At 35.1% G+C, this 23,116-nt stretch overlaps 1 pseudogene; it reads left to right on the forward strand.

Annotated features, from left to right (window-relative positions):
* Positions 1-7,252: 7,252 nt before the first annotated feature.
* Positions 7,253-8,287, forward strand: LOC110192134 (small ribosomal subunit protein uS5 pseudogene; annotated as a pseudogene).
* Positions 8,288-23,116: the final 14,829 nt, after the last annotated feature.

A 23,116-nucleotide genomic window follows, 5' to 3' on the forward strand; every position in this document is an offset into this window, starting at 1 on the left:
CCCAAATATTTTATAATTTCTACAGTAAATTTAAGTGGAATTTCTCTTTTTATTTCTTGTTGTTGGGCTTTGTTAGCAATATATAGAAATGCTGATGAGTTACATGGGTTTATTTTATATCTTGCAACTTTGCTAAAGTTGCTTACTATTTCAAGTAATTTTTGACTTGATTCTCTGGGATTCTCCAAGTGTATCATCATGTCATCTACAAAGAGAGATAGCTTTGCTTCTTCTTTGCCTATTCTAATTGCTTCAGTTTCTTTTTCTTTTCTTACTTCTAAAGCTAACATTTCTTGTATAATATTTATTAGCAGTGGTGATAACGGACATCCTTGTTTCACCCTTGATCTTATTGGAAATGCTTCTAGCTTATCCCCATTGCATATAATGCTTGCTGATGATTTTAGATAGATGTTACTTATCATTTTAAGGAAGACTCCATTTATTCCTATGATTTATAGTGTTTTTTCATAGGAATGGGTGTATTTTGTCAAAAGCTTTTTCTGCAACTATTGAGATAATCAAATGATTTATCTTAGTTTTGTTCTTGATGTGGTTAATTTTGCTGATAGTTTTCCTACTATTGAACCAGCCCTGCAATCCTGGCATAAATCCTATCTGGTCATAGTGAATTATCCTCATGATAGGTTGCTGTAATCTTTTTGTGGTATTTTATTTTTAATTTTTGCATCTATATTGATTAGGGAAATTGATCTATAAGTTCCTTTCTCTGTTTTAGCTCATCCTGGTTTAGGTATCAGTACCGCATTTGTATCATATAAAGAATTTGGTAGGCCTTCTTTGCCTATTCTCCCAAATTGTTTATATAGAAATGGAATTAATTGTTCTTTTAAGTGTTTGATAGCATACACTTGTAAATCCATCTGGCCTTAGAGATTTTTTTTAGGAAGTTCATTGATGAGTTCAGTTTCTGAAAGGAGGTTAAGTATTTCTTTTCCTCTCCTGGTAATATGGGAAATTTATATTTTTGTAAATATTCATCTATTTCACTAAGATGGTCAAATTTATTGGTATACAGTTTGGAAAAATAGCTCCTAATTATTTCTTTAATTTTATCTTCATTGGTGGTGAATTAAACCTTTTCATTTTTGATACTGATAATTTGGTTTTCTTCTTTCTTTTTTTTTAAATCAAATTAACCAAAGGTATATCTATTTTATTGTTTTTTTCCCACAAAACCAGCTCTTAGTTTTATTTATTAGTTCAATAGTTTTCTTAATTTCAATTTTATTTATCTATCCTTTGGTTTTCAGAACTTCTAAATTATTATTTAATTGGGGATTTTTAATTTGTTTAGAGATATAAAACCTCCTCTAAGAACCACTTTTACTGACTCCCATAAGTTTTGGTATGTTGTCTCATCATTGTCATTGTCTTGGATAAGGTTATTGATGGTTTCCATGATTTGTTGTTTGACCTACTCATTCTTTAGGATTGGATTATTTAGTTTCAAATTAATTTTTAATCTATCTTTCCATGGCCCTTCATTACATGTAGTTTTTATTGCATCATGATCTGAAAAGGATGCATTTAATATTTCTGTCTTTATGCATTGGATTGTGAGGTTTTTATGACCTAATACGTGGTAAATTTTTTTTAAAGGTGCCATGTAAAACTGAGGAAAAGGTATGTTCTAGGGGCAGCTAGGTGGTGCAGTGAATTGAGTATAGGCCCTGGATTCAGGAGGACCTGAGTTCAAATCCAACCTCAGACACATAACACTTATTAGCTGTGTGACCTTGGGCAAGTCACTTAACCCCATTGCCTAGCCAAAAAAAAAAAAGGATCTTCCTTTCTATTGCCATTTAATTTTCTCCACAGCTCTACCATACGCAACTTTTCTAAAATTCCATTTATCTCCTTAACTTTTTTTTTTGTTTATTGTGTGGTTAGATTAATCTAGTTCAGAGATGGGGAGATTGAGGTCCCCACTAGTATACTTTTGCTGTCTGTTTCTTCACGTAACTCCCTCAACATCTTCTCTAACAATCTGGATGCTATACCACTTGGTGCATATATGTTTAGTAATGATATTACTTCATTGTCTATAGTACCTTTTAGCAGAATATGCTTTCCTTCCTTATCTCTTTTAATTAGATCTATTTTTGCTTTTGCTTTGTCTGAAGTCAGGATTGTTACCCCTGTTTTTTTTGTTGTTGTTTGGTTTTTGTTTGTTTTTTACCTCAGTTGAAGCAAAATATATTCTTATCCATCCTTTTACCTTTACTCTGTGTGTATCCCTCTGCTTCAAATGTGTTTCTTCTAAACAATACATATTATGGGTTTTAATCCACTCTGATATCCACTTCCATTATATAGGAGAGTTCATCCAATTCACATTCATAGTTATGAGTACTATCTGTGTCTTTCTCACCATCCTGTTTCCCCTGTTTACCCTTTATTGGCCCCCCCAGTTATGCTTTCCTCTCTTCTTTCTCCCTTTCCCTCCTCACTAGAGTTTTGTTTTGGACTTCTGCCTCTCTCAATATTCCTTCCCTTCTGTCAGCCTCCTCACTTTTCTTTCCTTTTTCCCCTACAACTTCTTCATTCCCTTCTATCTACCCCCACTCTTTTATTTCCCTTTCCCCCTCCCATTTCCTATAGGGTAAGTTACATTTCTATATCTGAGCATGTTATTCCCTCTTTGAGCCAAATCCAGTGGGAGTAAGGTTCAAATAATGTTCATCTCCCTCTCTTCTTTCCCTCTACTGGAATAGGTAGTTGTGCCTCTTCATGTGATGTAATTTACCCTTTTCTGCCTCCCTCTTTCCTCTTCTCTCAGTACAATGCTTTTTCACCACTTAACTAGATTTTCTATTATCTCATCAAAGTCAACTTATATCCACTCTATGCATACCTCTTCTAAATTTCATAATAAAGTTACACTTCTCAAAAGTTACAAGTACCGTCGTCCCATGTAGGGATGTAAACAGTTTGCCCTTATTGAATAACATGTTTTTCTTTTTATTTCCTATTTACTATTGTATGCCTCTCTTGAATCTTGTATTTGACAATAAAATTTTTTCTTGAGCTTTGGTTTTTTAATCATGAAGGTTTGGAAGTCCCCAATTTCACTGAATGTCGATCTCCTTCCTTGAAAGACTATGCTCGATTTTGCTGAATAGTTCATCCTTGGTTGTAATTCAAGCCCCTTTGCCTTACAGAATATCATATTCCAAGGCCTCTGATCCTTTAATATAGAAGCTGTAAGGTCCTGCATAATCTTGTCTGTGGTCCCACAATATTTAAATTATTTTTTTTTCTGGCTGCTTGTAGTATTTTTTCCTTCTCCTGATAATTCCAGAATTTGGCTGCAGCATTCCCTGGCATTTTCAATTTGGGATCTCTTTCAGAAGGATTCTTTTGATGACTAATTTATTCTCTGGTTCTAGGACCTCAGGGTAGTTTTTCTTGATGACTTCTTGAAAGATGCTGTCCAGGTTTGTTTGTTTTGTATTTTTTTTATCAAGGTTTTTAGGTAGACCAATTCTTTTTTTTTTTTTTTAATTGTCTCTCCTGAATCTATTTTCCAGGTCAGATGTTTTTCCAATGTTTTTCCAATTTATGTTTTTTCTATTTTGTCATTCTTTTTATTTTGTTTGACTGATTCTTGATGTCTTGTAGAGTCCTTAGCTTCCAATTCTAATTTTTAATGAATTGTTTTCTTCAGTTAGTGTTTGTACTGCCTTTTCCATTTGATCAATTCTTTCTAAGGAGTTGTTTTCTTTAGTTGACTTTTTTTCCCATTTGACTAATTATATTTTTTAAGGAATGTTTTCTACAGTCAATTTTTGTCCTTCCTTTCCTAAGCTGTTGACTCTCTCTTGCATATCTCTCACTTCTTTTCCATTTTTTCTTCTACCTCCCTTATTTGACTTTTGAAATCCTTCTTGAGCTCTCCCAAGAAGGCTTTTTGGGCTTGAGACCAGTTCATAGTCCCCTCTGAGGTTTCAGATGTGGACATATTGGCAATGCTTTGATATTCTGAACTTGCGTTTTGATGTTCCATGTCACCACAATTCTCTATGCCAGTGTGTGTGTGTGTGTGTGTGTGTGTGTGTGTATGTGTGTGTGTATGTGTGTGTGTGTATGTGTGTGTGTATGTGTGTGTGTATGTGTGTGTATGTGTGTATGTGTGTATGTGTGTGTGTATGTGTGTGTGTATGTGTGTGTGTATGTGTGTGTATGTGTGTATGTGTGTATGTGTGTATGTGTATGTGTGTGTGTATGTGTGTGTGTATGTGTGTGTGTATGTGTGTATGTGTGTGTATGTGTGCATGTGTGCATGTGTGTGTGTATGTGTGTATGTGTGTGTATGTGTGTGTATGTGTGTGTATGTGTGTGTGTATGTGTGTATGTGTGTGTGTATGTGTGCATGTTGTGTGTGTGTGTGTGTGTGTGTGTGTGCGCACGCACGGTTTTGTTGTTGTTGTTGCTTTTTGCTCATGGTGTTTGCCTTTTTCCAGCTTTTAAAATTGACCTCTGCTTCTAGGGCACAGAGGGTACTATCCCAAGCTTCTTGTACTGTGGGACAGGGCCTGATCACTGGCTTTGTATACTAGGGCCTGAGGTGATATCCGCTGGAAGATACAGGGGTCTGGTAGCTTATCTAGTGTTGACTTGGAGTTAGTGGTGATGGTTGGTGTGTACTGAGGCCTGGTTAGATTTTTCTGCACTCTTGGGGCTACACTGAAGCTTGGGGGGAGGGGTTTCTGGCCACTAAAATATGCCTGCTTACCTGCGGTTGTGAGGAAGCATGGAGAGGTTTGGCTGCTAGAGGATGCCTGTTCACCTAGAGCTGGGTTGAAAGACACGGAGATTTGGCTGCTTAAGGATACCTGCCCATTAGCCTATGTGATGATTCTCCAAGCTGGAATCTCCTGATTCTCCTGACTGTGCAAAGGCATGTGGCTGGTCCTGGTTAGTATTGGCACTTGCTTGCTCCACCGCCCTGGGGCTCAGGATCTCCCAGTGTTTTGCTGAGGTGGCACTTACTGCTGGCTTGCCAGGATGCCTCCTGTCCTGTACTGCTCCCCTTCCACCAGAGTGAGAGGTACCTTTCCCATTAATCCCACAAACCTCCCAGGCTAAAAAACTGTGACACCCCACCTGTCTGCTGACTCTGCTTTTCTAGGATTTATCCTGAGGCAATATTTTCCAGGTTTTTCTAGGTCAATAAAAAAAGATGAGGGCAACTTACTGCTTATTCTGTCATCTTGGCTCCCAGAAGCCAGTCTCATTTTTTAATGATTGTTCCATGTTTAACAGTTTAATTATGTCATTGCCACTGCACTGTGCAAATGAAAAATTCATTAGTAGGGCCTCAGGGGAAACAATAGTGAGTAATGAGTGTATCTTCCACACACAGTGGTTACTCCAAGTACCCTAATGGCTGAGTAGTATCACTTTTTCCAGTACCTTTGTTGGCCAAACTGGGTATAGGATGGGTGAGTGACCAATTACCCAGAATAAGCAATGAAAAAAAAAACAACCAAACAAACAACAACAACAATAAAACCTAGGAACAATCAGTACAACACTTAAGCTATTTAGTTTGGAAAAGTTTGAAAAGATTTCTTCCAATGAGGTGTATCCCACCTATTCATCAAAATTATTATAGTCTTCTGGAAATACATAACCACAATGATACCTTTAATTTATGAGTAATCATTAATAATGTCAGGTTAGACACTTTATAAATATAACCTCATTTAATCCTCAAAATCCTGGGAGGTAATTGTAATATGTATCCCCATTTTATAGTTAAAGAAACTTAGGCACTTAGATATTAGAAGATTTTCTCAGTCACTTAACTAAGTATCTGAGACTAGAGTATTTTTGTTTGTTTGGTTTTTGGTTTTTGTTTGTTTTACTTCTGGCTGGTTCTAGGCCCACTAACCAACCTAACTGCCGCAAGGAAAGTCAAAAGGTGGACATCTTAAGAAGCAGATGGAATCACATAATACTATAGAGGCCTGATGATGAGGCAGAGGCCTAAGTGGAGAGAAGCTATTGTTGGCCTTCTTGAGAAAGGAGAAAAAGACCAGAGGAATGTGATTTATTTTAGTATTTATATCTTCACATAAACTGGGGAGGTTACAAATGTGGAGATTTTTTTCTCCGCATTTCTTCACAACTGATGAAAGAGATGGCTGAAATTGTATTCAAGCAATTTTCTAAGATTCATTTCATACATCAAACAAGTGAAACTCTAAATGCAAATGGCCTTACTTTAATTATTCTAAATCATTCCATAACTTTTATGTAACATAATTAATGTGGACTTTATATGCTTCTGGGGGAAATAGTTAAATTTTGCATGCATTCATAGCTAACTAAAGTACAAAGTAATTAACACTTTTCAATGCTTTCTGATAAGCACAGCTATAACAGCAATTAAGCCCTCAAAGAAAATCACAAAGGAGATGTAAGAAATTATAGTCTTTTAAATCTATATTAAAATACAGAAATCTGTTTTAGGTCCTTATAGAGTATACAGATGTGTACTAGGTGAAGTGGGGGAAAGTTTAATTTAGAATAAAGTTTTAATTAAAGAACCTCTGATCAGACTGTTGTATTATTTTTATTTTATACAGCGGTGAGTCAAATTTTGAGTGCCAATTGAAAGAATAATTTACCCTCATGATTAAATGCTGATTTAAAGAAGTACTTAAAAGAATTAAAATATAAAGATTTTGTATTTTTTTCCTACATCTAATTAAATGCATCAGAAACATAATTACAAGTGCAGGTTATATGGGTGACAAAATGTATTTGTTCCCTTGCAAAAGCATTGAGTTAAATCTTTAGATTAGACATTCTAAATGTGTATGTGTGTGTGTAAGTGTGTATTCCCAATGTTTTACATATTAACTACAGTGGATAATTACTTTAAAAATCCATGTTCTTATCAATTGATACAATCCCTTCAACATGGATCATAGCTCTACAAAATGAGGGGTTCCAAGTTGAAGGGGTCAAGAACACTGACTAGAATTTGGAGATTCAAATATGACCTGACACATAATTGGAGTGAGCATATCTTGAGTGAGGCCTAGGATTCAATTTCCTCATCGGTAAAATGTGTGCATGTCTCTGTGTGTGTGTGTGTGTGTGCGTGTGTGTGTGTGTGTACATGTATTTCCTAGATTGCATCTACATATTCTTCCAATTTAAGTTCTTTAATTTTATACTCTTTTAACCCACAAGGTTTCATTCAGGTTTCGACCCCATGATCCCTACATGCCTTTTGTGGGCTTACGAGTAATTCTGGGAAATTATACATAGAAAATCACAAAAACTTACACACACACACACACACACACACACACACACCCCTATGTAAGTATTCATTAAGCACTTAAAATCCAGTCATTCCTTCTACTTGTAGTGAAAAACAAATTGGTGATGACACTGGTGCTGCAGGATGAGTGGGAGGCCCCAGGCCCTGGAGTTGAACATCAAGGTGATTTCTGATGTGGCTTTGGCAGTTGGGGCCAAGGTCAGGGCCAAGGGGCCTGAGGGGGAAAGGCCAAAGACAAGGAGTGGGTTTCTGTCACTAAGCTGGGCCAGCTAGTTAAGGACATGAAGATCTAGTCTTTGGAAGATATCTTTTCTCCCTTCCTATTAAGGAGTCTGAGATTATAGACTTCTTCCTGGGATCTTCAATGAAAGATGAGATACTAAGGATAATACCTGTTTATAAACAAACTAGAGCTAGACAACATTGTTTCAAGGCTTTTATGGCCATTGGTGACTACAACGGCATACAATGACCATGTTGGCCTGGGTGTCAAGTGCTCCAAGGAAGTGGCCACAGATATTCGTATTTCTATCATTTTGATCAAGCTGTCCATACTCCTGTAAGATGTAGCTACTGGTAGAACCAGATTGGCAAGGCTTACATAGTGCCCTACAAGGTCACTAGGGATGGGGATTGATTCTGGTGCACCTGATCCCACCCCTAGGGGTATTGGTATTGTCTCAACTCCTGTGCCTAAGAAGCTCCTAATGATGGCTGGAATTGATAACTGCTACACTTCTGCAAGGGGCTGTACTGACACTCTGGACAACTTTGCTAAAGCTAACTTTGATGCCATCTCCAAAACATACAGCTACCTAACCCCAGACCTGCGGAAGAAAGACTATGTTCAATAACTCTCCCTATCAGGAGTTAACCAAACATCTTTTGAAAACTCACACTCATGTGTCTGTCCAGAGGGCAGACAATTGAACTAAGTCTGCTTTAAAAAACAAAAGTCAGTAAATGAACATTTATTAAATAGCAAAGATGTGCTAGGTACTGTGATAAGATCTGAATAGGAGTTACTGATTTTTTTTTTATGACACAAATATGGTACAGATACCTAATATAGGAAGAAATAAAACAGAGAAGGAAAATTATAGACCAATTTCCCTAATTAATATTGATGCAAATATTTAAAATAAAATATCACTAAAGGGAAAGTAGCACTATATCACCAGGACAATACTCTTATGACCGGGTGGGATTTATACCGGGAATGCAGGTCTGGTTCAATATTAGGAAAGCTATAAGTATAATTGGATCATATCAAAAACTAAATGAAATTATATAATTATCTCAATAAATGTAGAAAAAAGCTTTGGACAAAATACAGCTCCCATTCCTATTAAAAACACTAGAGATTATAGCAATCAATGGAGTTTTCCTTAAAATGATAAGTAGTATCTATCTAAAACCATCAGCAAACATTATATGTACAGGGGATAAGCTAGAAGCTCTCCCAATAAGATCAGGGGTGAAAGAAGGATGCCCATTATCACCCATTAGTATTCAATATTGTAATAGAAATGTTAGCTTTAGCTAGGAGAAGAAAAAGAAATTGAAGGAATTACAATAGACAATGAAGAAACTAAACTACCACTCTTAGCAGATGATATGTTGGTGTACTTAGAGAAACAACTGAAAAACTACTTGAAACAACTAACAAATTCAGCACAGTTGAAGGATATAAAATAACCCCACATAAATCATCAGCGTTTCTATCTATTACCAACAAAGCCTAGCAGCAAGAGATATAAAGAGAAGTTCAATTTAAAGTTACTGCAGACAATATAAAATATTTGGGATTCTATCTGCCAAGACAAGGTCAGGAATTACACGAACATAATTACAAAACACTTTTCACGTAAAAAGTTGGAGCTAAACAATTGGAAAAACTATCAGTTGCTTGTGGTTAGGCCATGATAATACAATAAAAATAATAATTCTACCCAAATTAATTTACTTGTTTGGTACCATACCAATCAAACTACCACAATATTATTTTATGGAGCTGGAAAAATAATAACACAATCCATCTGAAAGAAATAAAAGCTTTAGAATATCAAGGGGATCAATGAAAAAAAAAAGAAAGGGAAGATGGTCTAGCTGTACCATATCTAAAACTGTATTATAAAGAGCAATCATCAAAATTAATTGGTACTGGCTAAGACATAAAGAGATGGATTAGTGGAATAGGTTAGGTACGCAAGGCATAGTAGTAAATGAACATAGTATTTTACTGGTTGATAAGCCCAAAGACTCAAGGTTCTGGGATAAGAACTCAATATTTGACAAAAACTGCCGGAAAAACTAGAAAATAATATGGCAGAAACTAGGCATAGACCAACATCTCACACTCTATACCAAGATAAGGTCAAAATAGCTACATGATTTTGACATAAAGGGTGATAACACAAGCAAATTAGGAGAGCAAGGAATAGTTTAACTGTCAGATCTAGGGAGAAGGTAAGATTTTATGACCAAACAAGAGAGAGGATATATTATGAAATGTAAAATAGATAATTTTGATTACATTAAATTTAAAAAAAAAACTTTTTGCACAATAAAGCCAATGCAACCAATATTAGAAGGAACCAGAATGCTGGGAAATAATCTTTATAGCCATTGTTTCTCATAAAGACCTCATTTCTCAAATATATAGAGAACTGTGTCAAATTTATAAGAATACAAGTCTTTCCCCAATTGATAAATGGTCAAAGGATATCAATAGGCAGTTTCTAGATGAAGAAATTAAAGCAATCTGTAGTCATATGAGAAAATACTCTAGTGGACACAGCACCAGCCCTGGAGTCAGGAGGATCTGAGTTCAAATCTAGCCTCAGACACATAACACTCACTAGCTGTGTGACTGGGCAAGTTATTTAACTCCAAACGCGTCACCAAAATTAAATAAATAAATAGATGATAGCTAGCTAGCTAGATAGATAGAGACAGATAGATAAAAGTACTCTAAATGACTATTGATTAGAGAAAGGCAAAATACAACAACTCTGAGCTCCCACCTCACACCTATCAGATGGGTTAATACAGTAGAAAAGGAAAATGATAAATGTTGAAAAAAGATGTGGGAAAATTGGAGCACTAATGAATTGTTTGTGGAGTTGTGAACTGATGCAACCATTCTGGAGAGCAATTTGGACTTATGCCCGAAGGACTATAAAACTTTGCATATTGTTTTGTCCAGCAATACCACTACTATGTCTATATGCCAAAGAAATCATTAAAAAGGGGAAAAAATCTACATGTACCAAAAAAAAGTGTTTATAGCAGCTCTTTTGTGGTGGCAATGAATTGGAAACTGACAGGATACCTATAAATTAAGGAAAAGAAATGAATTGAAATTGTTCTATTTAGAGCTTCTGCAAACGTGAATACATTGCTTTTACAGGTAGTAGATTCCCCTTCAATAAAGATCTTCAGGCCAAGGGTAGAAGAAAACTAGCTGCAATTTTTGTAGATGATCCTTTGGTGCTTGGTAATGATGATAATATATCAATGCAAATAAGCAAAGATTTAAAAAATGTTCTTATTGATATTTAGTGTGGATCTAGACCATAATAAATTCTTCTGACCTTTTCAACCCCTGTATTTTGAATAGTGGACTACTCTAGTTCTCCTCTAACAATTAAGAGGGAAAATAATATGTGAAGCAGAGCGAATTATAAACAAGGGGAAAAGTTGGAAATATCTAGTAATCCATGTATACTGAATATTGAAAAGGTCAAAGTAATACATCCTACTCTAATTCTTTGAATACATGAAACATTAAAATTCTGATACCTTATTCAAGTTGTAATGAACAAAATACCAATTGAACTTATTATTTTGACAGTGATTATAATGAGAATGGGAAATGAAGTAAACAATGATATTGCAGAGATTGTTTATTTTTCTAAACTTCTTTGCTATTGTATTTTGCTTTTTGTTTTTGGTTGTTTATTTTTTGTGAAACAAAAAATAATGTTCTCAGGAGCAACAAGTTATGGAAAAACAAAATAAATTTAAAGTAGTGGATTGTTCATTCAGTCTACAAAAAAAAAATCCTACAATTTTTTCAATGAAATCTTGAAAGAAAGAATAGATTCCATGCCAGCATTGGGATCTCTTTACATCCCATTAAAGAATCTTTGAACTTGGGTGGTCACTGCCGATATACAAAAAGAACCTTGAAAGAGGGTGGTGGGGATAGATGAGGAGAGAACAAGATGGTACCTGAAAAGCAGACATTTTGTTCCACAGAGTTGAAACCAAGAAGAGCAGTAGATGGAAAAGTGGAAATTGAGCTGGGAAGTCCCAATCCTGTCCTTTATAAAGAACAGCTTTGAAAGGAGTTTAGTGCTCCATGCTCTAGCCCTTCAGTCAGAAGATAGAGGGAGCTGAGAGAGTTGGTAATATTGAGAATACAAGGCTGAGTTATCAGCATAGTGGTGCTTGTAGGAGAAATAATTGCATGTCATGGTAGAGTTTAAAATGTTCAACATTTTTAGTGAATGAACCCAGCTATAAATCCTAGCTTTGTTCCTTACTATCTGAGTGACAAAAGAAAAGATATATAAGTGAAGGAGCTTCAGTTTCCTCATCTGTAAACTGAGTAGATGGATGTCTTTGGCTTAATGCTTCTTCCATTGGGAGAGAGGCAATCTGATCAAGTGATCAGCACTAATCATCATCATCATCATCATCATCATCATCTTATTATCCTGATTTTATTTATCACAGCTCTATATTGAGCATAACTCAGTGAGGAAGTTATAGGAGCAATCTGAGCAAAAGTGAAAAGAGATGTGGTAAACAAATCCTCCTTTTCAGCTCTAAATCCTTTAAAATATTTATAGTTAAAAAAATGAACACTTTAAATGCATTGTTGAATCAGATTCTTCTAATAACACTCTAACTTAGATCCATTGCTACCACCCATTTTATTGAGTTTAGCTTGTTGAATATCACATAGCCGTAAGTAGCAAAACCAGTTCCCAATTCTTCTGCTTCCATATCCTGCGGCAGATTGCACAATAGTAGTTCAATTTTATTTTATTTTTTAATCATATAGCACTCTTTTGAGGACAGAGAATGACACAATTAATAAAGTGTAACAACCCTGAGAAAGCAGGGGATCATCAGCACATAATCTCTTAAAAATCTCTCAAGAGGATAGCAATATCCACAATAAAGCAATGTCTGTTCAACACAAAGTGGGGCAGACCTGGCAATTTTTTGGTTAACTGGATCAATGCAGACATCTAAATTGGATTGCAGAGACCACAAAAGTGTACTTTAGAGCTTAAGAGGTCTGGTCTGCCTAACTTCATTGATCCAAAGATAATGGACACTGAAGCCAGCTGTGGGGAAATGAATTGTCCCATCTCAATGTGTTTGAATAGTGTAAATTCATTTTATCCAATGAGGCAGACTCATTTTATATATTTCCTTTGAAAGCTCAGGTGTATGCAAATGAACATAACGTGATAGATGATTTCACTGATGAGTCCATTAATGGGTAAGTATCAACCCAAAGGCTGAAGAGTATTTTGAATAAACCTTTGACCTAGACAACAAAAAGAAAAGAGAGCAACATGAATAAGAGACAAGAAGTGGAAGCATGTGAGATTTTGTGAGAGACAGTTTAGAAGAAAAGTAGTAATATACTCCTTAGATTGAGTGATCAAGACATTAATGGAGCTGGATGATTTTAGGTAATTAGCACTTAAAGGTTCATAGACTTATTCTACCTGGATCTGGACAGCTGCCTGGAAAATCAAGTAATTAATAAATAACAATAAATCATTTAGAATTGAATTATACCAGGCACTATGCTAAGCTCTGTCATTAGAAAGAAAGAAAAAATGCAAATGACAAATCTGTTTAATTAGTGGATGGGAGTGAGTGAGAGAGACAGAGACAGACAGAGCAACAGACAGATATAGAGACAAAGAGACGGAGAGACAGACAGACAGAGAGAGACAGAGACTAAGACAGAGGCAGAGACATAGAGAATGGGGAGGAGAAGGAGGCAAAGAGAGATACTTGGAATGGGTTTAAAACATGACAAAGTACTGTAGAAAGTGTGCCCTGGCTCTACTAATTATTACTTGACACTTCCACTTTCTAGTTGTTAGCTTTCTTACATGTAAAATTAAGGAGACTACAAGTTCTCTATGATCCCTTCAAGCTTTTAATCCAATGTTTTTTGTTCATTTTCAATCAGACTCATGTTGCAAAGCAAAACATAATTCCTGGGGAGTCAGTCAGCAGAAACACCTAGGGTAGGAATGGTTTTGTAAGCATGATGAAACACAAACCCAGGATGAAGTAAATAGTGTAATTTCAGAGCTCAAAGGTAACACAGAAATCAAGTATTACAATTCATACTTGAATAAGAACAATATCCCATGATATCCTGAAGAAAAAGAGTCCCCTCCCTTAATAGTCCCAATAAGTAAATATTGAGCCTCCTAGTGAGGATGAGTCACTACTTCTAAGAGTAGTCCATTTCTATTTGAGGGCAGATGAAATTGTCAGGAAAATGTTACTTACATTCTATTACTCTACAATTTACCACTCAAAATTCTGCCATTGGGAGTCAACAGAAAAATTTTAATACCTCTTTCATAGGACAATATTTCAAATATTTGAAGACAGTAATCATTTGCCTTTCTAAGTCTTTCATTTTTCAGATTAAACAGGAACAGATCCTTCAAATTTTACTCATTTGGCAAAGTAACTAGCTTGTCAATTTGGAACCCAAACCTAAGCAATATATCATATGCCATCTGGGTAGAATATGAGAAGAAAATTATTTCCCTTGTTCTAGATATAATGTTTCATAATTGTTACCTCGGAAAACAGTTTTTTTTATGGCTTCAATTGAATATATGACTAACTCATTTTGACTTCACAGTCAATTAAAACTCTATGATGTTTTTTTTTCAAAATTATTTTCTAGTAATTTTGTCCCCCTCTTTTAAATTTTTTAAAAATTTTACTTTTTCTATTTTTTAAATTTATTTTTATTAATTAATTTATTTTTAGTTTTCAACATTCACTTCCATCAGCTTTTGAGTTCCAAATTTTCTCCCTTCTCTCCTTTCATCCCTCCCCGAGAGAGTGTGCAATCTAACATAAGCTCTACATATACATTCCCGTTAAGCATATTTTCACATTAGTCATGTTGTAAAAAAGAATTAGAACCAATAGGAATAATCACAAGAAAAAAAGAAATAAAAGAAAACTGAAGGAAAAAAAAGAGCAAATAGTATGCTTCAATCTGCCTTCAGACTTCACAGTTCTTTCTCTGGATGTGGATAGCATTTTCCATCATGAGACTTTTGGAGATGTCTTAGATTCTTATATTGCTGAGAAGAGCTAAGTCTATCAAAGTTAGTCATAACACAATGTGGGTGTTAATATGAACAGCATTCTTTTGGTTCTGCTCATTTCACTCAGCATCAGTCCATACACATCTTTCCAGGGTTTTCTGAAGTCTGATTGCTCATCATTTCTTATAGCACAATAGTATTCCATTACATTCATATACCACAAGTTGTTCAGTCATTCCCCAATTGATGGGCATCTCCTTAATTTCCAATTCTTTGCCACCACAGAAAGAGCTCCTATAAATATTTTTTTGTACATGCAGTTCCTTTTCCCATTTTTAATGATCTCTTTGGGATACAGACTGAGAAGTGGTATTGCTGGGTCAAAGGGCCCTCTGCACACAGTTTCACATTGCTCTACAAAATGGGTAGATCAGTTTGCAACTTCACCAACAATGCATTAGTGTTCCAATTTTCCCACATCTTCTCTAACATTTATCATTTTCCTGTTTTATCATGTTGACCAATCTGACAGGTGCGATGTGGTGCCTCAGAGTTGTTTTGATTTGCATTTTTCTAATCAAAAGTGATTTAGAACATTTTTTCATATGACTATAGATATCTTTAATTTCTTCTTCTGAAAACTGCCTATTCATATCCTTTAATCATTTATCAATTGGGGAATGACTTGTATTCTTGTAAATTTGACTTAGTTCTCTATATATTTTAGAAATTAAGCCCTCATCAGAGACACTGGTTGTAAAATTTCTTTCCCAGTTTCTTGCTTCCCTATTAATCTTGATTACATTGGCTTTTTTGTGTGCAAAAATTTTTCAATTTAACATCATCAAAATTATTCATTTTACATTTCATAATGTTTTCTATCTCTTGTTTGGTCATAAATTCTTCTGTTTTCCATAAATCTGATAGGTAAACTATTCCTTGCTCTGTTACTTTGCTTATAGTATCAGCCTTTATATCTAAATTGTGTACTCATTACAACTTTATTTTGGTATATGGTGTAAGATGTTGGTCTAGGCCTAGTTCCTGCATACTCATTTCCAGTTTTCCTAGCAGTTTTTTTTTGTTTGCTTTCTTTTTCTTTTCTTTCTTTCTTTCTTTCTTTCTTTCTTTCTTTCTTTCTTTCTTTCTTTCTTTCTTTCTTTTCTTTCTTTTTCTTTCTTTCTTTCTTTCTTTCTTTCTTTTCTTCTTCCTTCCTTCCTTCCTTCCTTCCTTCCTTCCTTCCTTCCTTCCTTCCTTTCTTTCTTTCTTTCTTTCTTTCTTTCTTTCTTTCTTTCTTTCTTTCTTTCTTTCTTTCTTTCTTTTTTTATACTGAGTTCTTATCCCAGAAGCTGGAGTTTTTGGGGTTATCAAATAGTAGATTACTATAGTCATTGACTACTCTGTCTTGTGTACCTAACCTATCCTACTGATCCACCACTCTATTTCTTAGCTAATACCAGGTAGTTTTAATGATTGCTACTTTATAATACAATGTAAGATCTGGAATTGCTAGGCTACCTAACCTAGCATTTCTTTTCATTATTTCCCTTGATACTCTGGACCTTTTTTTCTTCCAGATGAATCTCTTTTATTATGTTTTCTAGCTCTATAAAATAATTTTTGGTACTTTCATTGGTATGACACTAAATATGTAAATTAGCTTAGGTAGAATTGTCTTTTTTTTTTTTACATTAGCTAGTCCTATCCATGAGCAACCGATATTTTTCCAATTATTTAGCTCTGACTTTATTTATGTGAAAAGTGTTTTGTAATTGTGTTCATATAGTTGTTGGGTTTGTTTTAGCAGTAGACTCCTCAATATTTTACAATGCCCACAGTAACTTTAAATGGAATTTCTCTTTCTGTCACTTGCTGTTGGGCTTTGTTAGTAATATACAGAAACATCAATGATTTATGTGTGTCTATTTTATATCTTGCAACTTTGCTAAAGTTGTTTATTATTTTGAGTAGTTTTTTACTTGATTCTCTAGGATTCTCTAAGAATTTCATCATATTGTCTGCAAATAGTGATAGCTTTGTTTCTTCTTTTCCTATTCTAATACCTACAATTCTTTTTCTTCTCTTATTGCAAAAGCTAATGTTTTTAGTGCCATATTAAATAACAGTGGTGATAACGGACATCCTTTTTTCACTCCTGGTCTTATTGGAAATGCTTCTCGCTTATACCCATTACATATAATGCTTGCTGAAGGTTTTAGGTAGATGTTACTTATCATTTTAAGGAAGACTCCATTCATTCCTATGCTTTCTAGTGTTTTTAATAGGAATGGGTGTTGTATTTTGTCAAAAGCTTTTTCTGCATCTATTGACATAATTATGTGGTTTCTCTTAGTTTTGTTGTTGATATGATCAATTATGCTGCTAGTTTTCCTAATATTGAACCAGCCCTGCATTCATGGTATAAATCCTATCTGGTCATCATGTATTATTCTCATGAGAAGTAGATCACTGTAATCTTTTTGCTAATATTTTATTTAAAATTTTACATCTATATTCCCCTCTTATAATTATAATTTTAATTGTTAAAAAAGAGCAACTAAACTTTAGGCTATTCTATTTTATTATACTGTACTTGGCCCAAAGTTCTAGTCTGCTGAGATCTTTATGGAAAGTGATTGGCATATAATATTTTAGCTCTCCAATCCTAGCTCAGTATCAGTCATCTACATGTTTCATAAGCATGACACTTATCACTTCATTCGATTAACTGATAATCTAATAGTCTAATGTATTTGTCAGTTATCTTTCATGCCATATCTTCTAACCTGGGGTGCTACAGTCTCACTGATTCTCTTTACATAACCTAACCTACATGACTATGTTGTTGAGGATTGCTGTGAATCTCAGATGAGATAATTTTACATAAATCACTTTACAAAACATAAAGGAATATACAAATGCGTATTATGCTTATTGTTAGCTGACAATCACCAGACCTCCAGCATAGAGGGTCCTTTATTCACTGAGCCTTCTACTGAACTCCTGCTGAGCTCAAGCAGTGTTTATAGGATGATGTATGGGTACATCGGTAAAAGTTTAACAATCACGCCCTACCCCCAAAAATATGTACACAAGTTTATAATTATAATCTGCATGATTAACACACAAAAAAATCTAGATAACCAGAAAATCAAATGTCAAAACTTTATTTGCAGTGATTGCCAAGCTCTGGTGTTTAAATACTCAAACTAAAACTTTAACAATCTTTCAAAAACTAGTTATGATTGGCTCTAGCACACTTCTGTTGCAGTTGTTCTTTAAAAGTTATTTTCCCTCCCTTCTCAACTCATATTCCTTTGACATTATCCCACTAGAAGAAACAAAGTGAAGTAGTTGATGGAGCACTGGGCTTGGGTCAACAAAACCATAATTCAAATCCTCTAATACTTAACCAGTTTTGTGACATTGGGTAAGTCATTAAATATCCATCTTCCTCAGTTTTTTCAACTGTAAAATGAGAACAGTAATAGCATCTACTTTCCAGGTTGCTGCGAGGTATACATAGAATATTTGTAAAGCACTTAGCACAGTCCCTAGTACATAGTAGACCCGTAACAAATACTTGTTTCCTTATTTTCTTCCTCACAAACTCTATACTACAGTCACTATCACCTTCCCCATCTTCTTTACTTTTGATCTCCTCTCATGTACTGTTTGTTTCCTTGATGATACAAACATTGTATGCACTGTTAAAATGTAAACTCCTTAGTCTCTACTGAATCTTGGCACATGTCATGCCCATGACTATGGTTATATCCCAAGCCTCTGTCCTGGGTGCTTTTCCATTCCCCCCCCCCCCATGTTTCAGTGATTTCACCAGGCCCAAAATGTTCAACTAAGTCATCATCAATTCAATCTTGACTCCTCAAATTTATTCACCTTGAATATCCAGTCTACTATCAAATCTTGTCATTTCTATATTGGTACACATTCTCTTCCCTCCAGTCACATAGCCAACACATTAGTTAAGGTCTTCATCATCTCTTGTATCAACTGTTGTAAAAGCCTCCTAATTGGTCCTCCTGCCTCAAGTTGTCTCCCCATTTCAATCCGTGTTCTAATTCATCATCAAATTGATTTTCCTAAAATGAAAGTCTGACCATGTAATTCACAATGAATGAACTTCAGTAACCCTTTATCAAACCTACAATCAAACATAGGCTCTATTTGACATTTAAATATCCCTATCTGTCGTCCCTATCCTACTTTTTGAGTCTTGTTAAAAATTCCTTCCCTCCATGGTCTCTTTTCCAGCTGTACTTGCCACCCTCACTCTTCCTCACATAAGACACACCATGTCTCATCTCAATATTTCTGCTTTCTCTGCCCCTCATACATGGAATATTTCTTTTTCTATATCCAACTCATGTTTTTCACCTCTAAGGTTAGTATATTTACATATTGTATGCAGTGTTAAAATGTAAACTCCTGAGAGCAGGATTATTATGTCTCTGCCTTTGTATTCCCCATGCCTATCACAGGGTAAGATAATCAGTGCACAATAAATGAATAATAGTAGCTAACATTTATATTGTGCTGGAAGGTTTGCAAAGTACTTTATAAATGTTATCTCATTTGAGCCTCACAACAACTCTGCAAGTCAGGTGCTTTTATTATCCCTTTTTCCAGATGAGAAAACTGAAGTAGAAGGAAATGCTTATTGATTGATTAATAAAGAATCAAATCATGCGAGTCACATTGGATTCTTATATTCTTTACACACTTCAATCAATTATGTGATGGTAAAGTTTTGAATTATTCTGGAATATTGCCTACAAAAAAGTGATTATTCCTCTTTAATATACTCAGCAATCATAGCTTAGTAATATCTGTAGATTACTTTTATGAAAATTTCAAATGACTAAGTGGTTATATGGATCAGTAACTATTAATATTTTCTTGGTATAAATAAAGTAAGATTTTATTCCAGCATAGGGCTAAGCATAGATGTCATAAGGATAAAATGAGATATTTTTAAAAGTGATTTGCAAAATTTAAAGTATTATATAAATGATGTCACTATCCTCCTCTTCCTCCTGCTCCTCCTCTTTTTCATTTCTTGGGCACACCCTTAGAAGTATTTTTTTTTAAGTTGACAATGAGATCTCTCTATTCAAATACGTATGAACCAACCAAAATTTGACGATGACTATGAATGTAAAATATTTATTTTATCTATAATAAAAGATGAAAAAGAAAATTTTCTTATGGTAAATATGTATGTTATGATAATTTTGTTTAATTATTTTCTAATATTTCTGTAAATGTTTGTTGACCATACACATACATATATACATATGTATACATACACATACATATATACATGTACATATATACACACACATACACACACAAACACTTTCCTTTCAAGGAAATATCATTTTAGGGGTTCAAGTCCCATATCTGCCACATGATAGCTTTATACCCTTGGGCCTCTCTATGCTCTTGGGCCCTCTCTAAACCTGTGAATTTCAGAAGAAATACTGATCTGAATTTATGGAAGTCCCAACAACAATGAGATCAAAGGTCAGCTAAAAAAAAAGTTCAGGTTAATAAGATAGTTCATATATGCTAATAATGTTTTAATGCCTGTTATTCCTATTAGTGGTAAAGTAAATGGGGCTTCTGCCCTTCATATACAATTTGGTGCTATTGCAGGTTATTGAACAAGAAATGTATTAAAGAAGGACATAAAATGCTTCATGCAACAAGAGAAGGTGCTTTGTAGGATAGATAGAGTGCCAGATGTGTAGTCAGGAGATAGTCAGATCTGACTTCTGACCTTTACTGGTTGGGTATCTCAGGCAAGGCACATGATCTCTCACTTTTTCCATATGCAATATGGAGATAATAATAGTTAACACCAGCTACCTCACAGGGGTGGTGTGAGAAAAGCCCCATGCAAGACTTCCAATGTCATTTCAATGTGAATTACTATTATTAACAAACATACATTAAATGTTAACAATGTGCAAGGCACCATGCTAGGTTCTAGGGGATTTGCAAAGATGAAAACAACACTGAGACAAGGAGGAAATGTAACAAATTAGAACTGCATAAAATCAGATCACTTCTATCTTGAAAAGGCAGAGAAGAATTTCTGGAGGGAAGACTTCACATTTGACCAAGCTTTTCTGGGATAGGAGGGATTCAATAGGCTAAGATGGGAGAAAAGATATATGAGGAGTAGGAAATGGAAATAGTGAAAGTATGAACTGCGATTTGCAGTGAGGTGAATGCTGAGTTAATTTGGAAACTTGGAATCTATTTTCACTCCGAATGAGTGGCAGGTCATAAACAATAACATTTCCTCATCTGTGAGGGCCTGAGATCACAAATCCCATCCTGAGTACTGCATTAATACATATTAAGTGAGTGTTAAGAGAAAACATTCCGAGATCTGTTCTTAATTCACTTCTCTCCCTCCCTACCCCACCCCCACCCCATCACTGGCCATTTCCTTTGAGTGTTCTCTATTAAAGTAAAACTTCCTGCCCCCTTCCTTGAAGTATGTGATAAAAGTATGAAATGAATTCAATAAATAGAAGAAAGCAGTCATTGAAACATCCACCTATATCTTCTGACCACTGAAACAAAGAAGTATACATCTAATTGTTGTTCCAAATAACCAGTCTTCTTCTTTAATGGGGTAAGGAAGGAGGGAAACTGAAAAATGAAGCTCTAGTTTTGTCAGCAGGAACCAGGGACCTTGATACCAATACAAGTATGTGCTAGAGGATCTTCATGTTTGAACATTGGAATGGATTGTCCTGCCCCACCTTCAGACCACGTACAGATACTTGTGACTGTTTCTTGTTGCTGTGCAATAATGGAGATGGTTTTAATTAGCTGTTAAGGTAGAACTTTGTGTACATAAGAAAGTCACTAATCAGACAAATTGAATCAATTTTCCTTGAGCAGGGAGTGAGGGGCCTCTAGCCTACCCACCTATGAATCATGTGGTTTAGAATGTATAGCTCAGATGTTGTTTCTATCCCGGTCATGTTTATTCTTTTCTGTTTTCACGTGAAGAAGAATTAGGAGCAGAATGACTTTGTGAGCTGCAAAAGGTTGAAATAGCCAGGCCTTGAGGATCAATTTGCTTGCCTAAATACAGTAGTCAATTTGCCTGACATTTGAGACTTTGTGGCCAGTAACCAAGGGGGCCATTCTTCCATTTTCCATGATTCATTTAAGAGTAAACTCAGTGGCAGAAGTGTTGATCACAATCTCTTTTTCAAGTTTGAGCTCAACCTCTCCAGGGAATGAGATGGTAAAAGGGACAGTATATATGAGTTTGGGGAGATGCTTTTAGAGTTTGTTTATGGCTATGTCTCTTTAGTAAATACATTTTTCTACAACCTAATTTTTGCTAAATAATTATCAGTGATATTGATAAAATACTAACATATTAGCAAATGATTTGGAGGCAATAATCAGTAGCAAATGCTATAGGAATATATTGATATGAGGACTTAAATTGATAGATGGCATCATAAGCATCCCACTACTCTTCAGGATTACCCCTGGAATCTTGATGGCAGATGAAGCCAGCCATAATCTGGGGATATGACCTTTTGAAACATGTATGAGTTTGGAGAATAAATCTAGAGGCTCACTACACTTGAAAAAAAGTTATGTTTTTCCACTCTACTTCCATGAAATCTTATCTTCTCCAGGTTAAACACCCCCAAATCCTTCCTCACTTTACAGTCACACATTTTTTTCATTCTTATCACTCAATATCTGTTTTATGTTATGGCAATAGCAACAATAGTAATTGCTAGCATTTATACTGTATGTTAATGTTTGCATAAAGCTATCTATATGTGCATATATTCATGTATACATACATATATGCATACATATGCACACATGTTTATATGCAAGTATACATACACTATATACATATAGGTGTATGTACACACATACATTTGTGTGTGTGTGTGTGTGTGTGTGTGTACGTGTGTAAAATATCTCCTTTGATCATCCCAACAACCCCTATGGAGTAGGGACTGTGTTGCTTTCATTTTACAGATAAACAAACTGATGCTGCAATAAATATTAAGTGACTTCCCTTGTCACACAGTAAGAATCTGAAGGTGGATGACAAACTCAGGTACCTGACTCGCAAGTCCAAAGCTGTACTCTACTTGTCAACCCATCTGCCTCTACCAGAATCTTGCGCATCCTCTATGCAGTCTTACCAGGGTAGAGAATGTTAGCATTATCTCCTTCCTTGATCTGGACTTTGTTTTTCTATTAATGACGCATAAATCAGATTAGCTTTTGTGGTTGCCATAGGGTACTGTTAAGTACCACTGTATTTGAAGTCCACTGAATTCCTAGATCTTTTTCATATTTAAAAAAAAAAAAAAACTTTCATCTGCCATTGCTGCATCTAGCTACAACTTCATTATTCTGTATTTAT

The sequence above is a fragment of the Phascolarctos cinereus genome, unplaced genomic scaffold (genome assembly GCF_003287225.1).
Source record: "Phascolarctos cinereus isolate Bilbo 61053 unplaced genomic scaffold, phaCin_HiC Scaffold_2;HRSCAF=192, whole genome shotgun sequence".
Classification (NCBI taxonomy): Eukaryota; Metazoa; Chordata; class Mammalia; order Diprotodontia; family Phascolarctidae; genus Phascolarctos; species Phascolarctos cinereus.